At 39.9% G+C, this 7118-nt stretch overlaps 1 non-coding gene across 1 annotated transcript; it reads right to left on the reverse strand.

Moving 5' to 3' along the window:
• Positions 1-1393: 1393 nt before the first annotated feature.
• On the reverse strand, positions 1394-1501 carry LOC112787768 (small nucleolar RNA R71). The gene has a single exon (XR_003195161.1). It is a non-coding gene; the product is annotated as a small nucleolar RNA R71 (small nucleolar RNA).
• Between the last annotated feature and the right edge of the window lie 5617 nt (positions 1502-7118).

Raw genomic sequence — 7118 nt, forward strand, 5'->3', positions numbered from 1 at the left:
GTTCAAAACGCCCAGTGAAGAAGGAAAACTGGCGTTTAAACGCCAGCCAGGGTACCTGGCTGGGCGTTTAACACCCAAAAAGGTAGAATTTTGGGTGTTAAACGCCAGAATGGATGTCATTCTGGGCGTTTAACGCCAGAAGGACACTAGAGGGAAGATTTTGTTTTTAATTCAAATTTTTTTCAAATCTTCATAATTTTTCAAAATCAAATCTTTTTCAAATCATATCTTTTCAATCATATCTCTTCAAAATCAATTTCTTTCCATTTTTTTATTTATTACCATTTTTTAAAATCCTTGCTAAAATTAATGATTTACTTCAAAATTTTCAAGTTGTTACTTGCCTATTAAGAAAGGATCAAATTTTAAATTTTAAGAATCATATCTCTTAATTTCTTGTTAGTCAAGTAATCAACTTTAATTTTAAAACTTTCTCTTTTTAATTTGATTTTCAATCATATCTTCTCAATCATATCTTTTCAATCACATCTTTTTCAAAATCAACTCTCAATCATATCTTTTTGATTTCTAATTTCAAAATCTTTTTCAAAAATCACTTAATTTCTTTCCCAATCTTAATTTTCAAAAATCTCAATCAAATTTTCAAGTTTCTTTTTATTATTTCAAAATATTCTTAATTTATTTTCGAAAATTCTTCCCCTCTTCTCACATCATTTTATTTAAGGGAATAACACTCCTCCTCAAGGTGCAATTCGAACTCTATCCTTCTTTATATGTTTGAATTCTCCTCCATCTACCTCCTCCTTCTATTCTTCTTTTCCTCTGACACCTCAAGGAATCTCTATACTGTGACATAGAGGATTCCCTACTTTCTTGTTCTCTTCTCTTTCATATGAGCAGGAACAAAGATAAAGGCATACTTGTTCAAGCTGATCCTGAACCTGAAAGGACTTTGAAGAGAAAGCTAAGAGAAGCTAAAGAACAATTCTCTTTAGAGGGCCTAACAGAGCTTTTCAAGGAAGAAGAAACCATGGCAGCCGAAAACAACAATGCCAACAATGCAAGGAAGGTGCTTGGTGACTTTACTGCACCTACTCCCGACTTCTATGGGAGAAGCATCTCAATCCCTGCCATTGGAGCAAACAACTTTGAGCTTAAGCCTCAATTAGTTTTTCTAATGCAACAGAATTGCAAGTTTCATGGACTTCCATTGGAAGATCCTCATCAGTTCTTAGCTGAATTTTTGCAAATCTGTGACACTGTCAAGACCAATGGGGTTGACCCTGAAGTCTACAGACTTATGCTTTTTCCTCTTGCTGTAAGAGACAGAGCTAGGACGTGGTTGGATTCACAACCTAAAGAAAGCCTGAACTCTTGGGAAAAGCTAGTTAATGCCTTCTTGGCAAAGTTCTTTCCACCTCAAAAATTGAGCAAGCTTAGAGTGGAAGTCCAAACCTTCAGACAGAAGGAAGGTGAATCCCTCTATGAAGCTTGAGAAAGATACAAGTAGTTGATCAGAAGATGTCCTTCTGACATGCTTTCTGAATGGAGCATCATAGGTATTTTCTATGATGGTCTGTCTGAACTATCCAAGATGTCATTGGATAGCTCTACTGGAGGATCTCTTCATCTGAAGAAGACGCCTGCAGAAGCCCAGGAACTCATTGAAATGGTTGCAAATAACCAATTCATGTACACTTCTGAAAGGAATCCTGTGAATAATGGGATAGCTCAGAAGAAAGGAATTCTTGAGATTGACACTCTAAATGCCATATTGGCTCAGAATAAAATATTAACCCAACAAGTCAATATGATTTCTTAGAGTCTGTCTGGAATGCAAGCAGCAACAGGCAGTACTAAGGAAGCTTCCTCTGAAGAAGAAGCTTATGATCCTGAGAACCCAGCAATAGAAGAGGTGAATTACATGGGAGAACCCTATGGAAACACCTATAACCCTTCATGGAAAAATCATCCAAATCTCTCATGGAAGAATCAACAGAGACCTCAACAAGGTTTCAACAACAATAATGGTGGAAGAAACAGGTTTAGCAATAGCAAACCTTTTCCATCATCTTCTCAGCAACAGATAGAGAATTCTAATCAAGGCCACTCTGACTTAGCAACCACTGTCTCTGATCTAATCAAAACCACTCAAAGTTTCATGACTGAAACAAGGTCCTCCATTAGAAATTTGGAGGCACAAGCGGGTCAGCTGAGTAAGAAAATTACTAAACTCCCTCCTAGTACTCTCCCAAGCAATACAGAAGAGAATCCAAAGAGAGAGTGCACGGCCATAAACACGTCTCACATGGCCGAACCTGGAGAGGAGGAAGAGGCAGTGATCTCCATTGAGGAAGACCTCAATGGACGCCCACTAGCCTCCAAGGAGTTCCCTAATGAGGAACCATGGGAATCTGAGGCTCACACTGAGACCATATAGATTCTATTGAATTTACTTCTGCCATTCATGAGCTCTGATGAGTATTCTTCCTCTGAAGAGGATGAAGATGTTAAACACGTCTCACATGGCCGAACCTGGAGAGGAGGAAGAGGCAGTGATCTCCATTGAGGAAGACCTCAATGGACGCCCACTAGCCTCTAAGGAGTTCCCTAATGAGGAACCATGGGAATCTGAGGCTCACACTGAGACCATATAGATTCCATTGAATTTACTTCTGCCATTCATGAGCTCTGATGAGTATTCTTCCTCTGAAGAGGATGAAGATGTTACTGAAGAGCAAGTTGCTAAGTACCTTGGAGCAATCATGAAGCTAAATGCCAGGTTGTTTGGTAATGAGACTTGGGAGGATGAACCTCCATTGCTCATCAAAGAACTGGATGACTTGACTAGGCAGAAATTACCTCTGAAGAGACAAGACCCTGAAAAATTCTCAATCCCTTGTACCATAGGCACCATGACCTTTGAGAAGGCTCTATGTGACCTAGGGTCAAGTGTAAACCTCATGCCTCTCTCTGTAATGGAGAAGCTAGGGATCATTGAGGTACAAGTTGCAAGAATCTCACTGGAGATGGCAGACAATTCAAAGAAACAGGCTTATGGACTTGTAGAGGATGTCTTGGTAAAGGTTGAAGGCCACTACATCCTTGCTGACTTCATAATCCTAGAGACTAGGAAGTATATGGATGAATCCATCATCCTTGGCAGACCCTTCCTAGCCACAGCAAAAGCTGTGATTGATGTTGACAGAGGAGAATTGATCATTCAAGTGAATGGAGACTCCCTTATGTTTAAAGCTCAAGGATATCCCTCTGTCACCATGGAGAGGAAGCATGAAGAGCTTCTCTCAATACAGAGTCAAATAGAGCCCCCACAGTCAAACTCTAAGTTTGGTGTTGGGAGGCCACAACCAAACTTTAAGTTTGGTGTTGAACCCCCACATTCAAACTCTAAGTTTGGTGTTGGGAGGTTCCAACATTGCTCTGAACATCTGTGAGGCTCCATGAGAGCCACTGTCAAGCTATTGACATTAAAGAAGCACTTGTTGGGAGGCAACCCAATCTTTAATTATCTATGTTAAATTTCTCTTTTCTTTTGTTATTTTATGTTTTCTGTAGGTTGATGATCATGTGAAGTCACAAAAACAATTGAAAAAGAAAAAACAGAAGGAAAAATAGAATGAAAAATAGAACACCCTGGAGGAGAAACTTACTGGCATTTAAACGCCAGTAAGGATAGCAGAATGGGCGTTAAATGCCCAGTCTGGCACCATTCTGGGCATTTAACGCTAGAAATGGGCACCAGACTGGCGTTTAACGCCAGGAATGGGCAAGAAGCTGGCGTTAAATGCCAGAAATGGGCAGCGGCCTGGCGTTTAACGCCAGGATTGGCAGCAAGGGGCGTTTTGCACGCCACATGGTGTAGGGATGAGAAATCCTTGACACCTCAGGATCTGTGGACCCCACAGGATCCCCACCTACCTCATATCTCTCTCTCTTCTTCACCCATTCACCAATCACCTCAATACCTCTTCCCCAAAAACCCTTCACCCATCAAATTCCACCATTCTCTTCACCAATCCACATCCATCCATCATAAAACCCCACCTACCTCACCATTTTTATTTTTCTATAATCATTTATGGCACCAAAGGCCGAAGAAACCTGTAGAAAGAGGAAAGGAAAGGCAAAAGCTTCTACCTCCGAGTCATGGGAGATGGAGAGATTTCTCTCAAGGGTGCATCAAGACCACTTCTATGAAGTTGTGGCCAAGAAGAAGGTGATCCCCGAGGTCCCTTTTAAGCTCAAAAAGGGCGAATATCCAGAGATCCGACATGAGATCTGAAGAAGAGGTTGGGAAGTTCTCACCAACCCCATTCAACAAGTCAGAATCTTAATGGTTCAAGAGTTCTATGCCAATACATGGATCACCAAGAACCATGATCAAAGTGTGAACCCGGACCCTAAGAATTGGCTTACAATGGTCCGAGGGAAATACTTATACTTTAGTCCGGAAAATGTAAGGTTGGCATTCAACTTGCCCATGATGCAAGGAGATGCACACCCATACACTAGAAGGGTCAACTTTGATCAAAGGTTGGACCAAGTCCTCATGGACATCTGTGAAGAGGGCGCTCAATGGAAGAGTGATTCAAGAGGGAAGCCGGTTCAACTAAGAAGGCATGACCTCAAGCCCGTGGCTAGGAGATGACTGGAGTTCATCCAACGCTCAATCATTCCTACTAGCAACCGGTCTGAAGTTACTATAGACCGGGCTATCATGATTCATAGCATCATGATTAGAGAGGAAGTAGAAGTTTATGAGGTTATATCCCAAGAACTCTACAAGGTGGCGGACAAGTCCTCTACTGTGGCAAGGTTAGCCTTCCCTCATCTCATTTGTCACCTCTGCAATTTAGCTGGAATTAACATAGAGGAAGACATCCTCATTGATGAGGACAAGCCCATCACTAAGAAAAGGATGGAGCAAACAAGAGATCCCACTCATGGACAAGAGCATGAGGAAACTCCTCATGAAATCCCTGAGATGCCTCAAGAGATGCATTTTCCTCCACAAAACTATTGGGAGCAAATCAACACCTCCCTAGGAGAATTAAGTTCCAACATGGGACAACTAAGGATGGAGCACCAAGAGCATTCCATCCTCCTCCATGAAATTAGAGAAGACCAAAGAACCATGAGAGAGGAACAACAAAGGCAAGGAAGAGACATTGAGGAGCTCAAGCACTCCATAAGATCTTCAAGAGGAAGAACAAGCCGCCATCACTAAGGTGGACCCGTTCTTTAATTTCCTTGTTCTTTATTTTCTGTTTTTCGAAAATTATGCCTTATGTTTATTTATGTTTGTGTCTTTAATACATGATCATTAGTGTCTTAGTGTCTATGCCTTAAAGCCATGAAATGAATCCATCACCTTTCTTAAATGAAAAATATTTTTAATTGAAAAAGAAAAAGAAGTGCATGAATTTCAAATTTTAAAACAGTTTAATTATTTTGATGTGGTGACAATACTATTATTTTTCTGAATGAATGCTTGAACAGTGCATATTTTTGATATTGTTGATTCATGAATGTTAAAATTGTTGGCTCTTGAAAGAATGATGGGAAAAGGAGAAATGTTATCTGATGATCTGAAAAATCATAAAATTGATTCTTGAAGCAAGAAAAAGCAGTGAAAAGCTTGCAGAAAAAAAAAGATGCAAAAAAAAAAAAGAAAAAAAAGAAAGAAAAAAGAAAAAAGCAAGCAGAAAAAGCCAATAGCCCTTTAAACCAAAAGGCAAGGGTAAAATAAAAAGGATCAAAGGCTTTGAGCATCAGTGGATAGGAGGGCCCACAGGAATAAAATCCTGGCCTAAGCGGCTAAACCAAGCTGTCCCTAACCATGTGCTTGTGGCGTGAAGGTGTCAAGTGAAAATTTGAGACTGAGCGGTGAAAGTCGTGGTCCAAAAGCAAAAAGAGTGTGCTTAAGAGCTCTGGACACCTCTAATTGGGGACTCTAGCAAAGCTGAGTCACAATCTGAAAAGGTTCACCCAGTTATGTGTCTGTGGCATTTATGTATCCGGTGGTAATACTAGAAAACAAAATGCTTAGGGTCACGGCCAAGACTCATAAAGTAGCTGTGTTCAAGAATCAACATACTTAACTAGGAGAATCAAAAACACTATCTGGATTCTGAGTTCCTATAGATGCCAATCATTCTGAACTTCAAGGAATAAAGTGAGATGCCAAAACTGTTCAGAAGCAAAAAGCTAAAAGCCCCGCTCATCTAATTAATACTGATCTTCATAGATGTTTTTGGAATTCATTGTATATTCTCTTCTTTTTATCCTATTTGATTTTCAGTTGCTTGGGGACAAGCAACAATTTAAGTTTGGTGTTGTGATGAGCGGATAATTTATATGCTTTTTGGCATTATTTTTAGTATGTTTTTAGTATATTTTAATTAGTTTTTATTATATTTTTATTAATTTTTAATTAAAAATTATATTTATGGACTTTACTATGAGTTTGTGTATTTTTCTGAAATTTCAGGTATTTTCTGGCTGAAATTGAGGGACCTGAGCAAAAATCTGATTCAGAGGCTGAAAAAGGACTGCAGATGCTGTTGGATTCTAACCTCCCTGCATTTAAAGTGGATTTTCTGGAGCTATAGAAGCCCAATTGGTGCGCTCTCAATTGCGTTGGAAAGTAGACATCCTGGGCTTTCCATACTTTGCCCGAGATTTGATGGCCCAAATAGGCGTTCCAAGTCAGCTCAAGAATTCTGGCGTTTAACGCCGGAACTGGCACAAAAACTGGAGTTAAACGCCCAAACTGGCACAAAAGCTGGCGTTTAACTCCAAGAAAAGTCTCTACACATGGAAGCTTCAATGCTTAGCCCAAGCATACACCAAGTGGGCCCGGAAGAAAATTTCTGCATTAATTACTCTTTTTTGTAACCCTAGGCTACTAGTTTTCTATAAATAGGACCTTTTGCTATTGTATTTGCAGATCTTTGATACTTTCATACACTTGATCACGTTTTGGGAGGCTGGCCTCATGGCCATGCCTAGACCTTTTGTTCTTATATATTTCCACCGGTGGAGTTTCTACACACCATAGATTAAGGTGTGGAGCTCTGCTGTTCTTCATGAATTAATACAAAGTACTATTATTTTTCTATTCAACTCAAGTCTAT

The sequence above is a fragment of the Arachis hypogaea genome, chromosome 20 (genome assembly GCF_003086295.3).
Source record: "Arachis hypogaea cultivar Tifrunner chromosome 20, arahy.Tifrunner.gnm2.J5K5, whole genome shotgun sequence".
In the NCBI taxonomy this organism is placed as follows: Eukaryota; Viridiplantae; Streptophyta; class Magnoliopsida; order Fabales; family Fabaceae; genus Arachis; species Arachis hypogaea.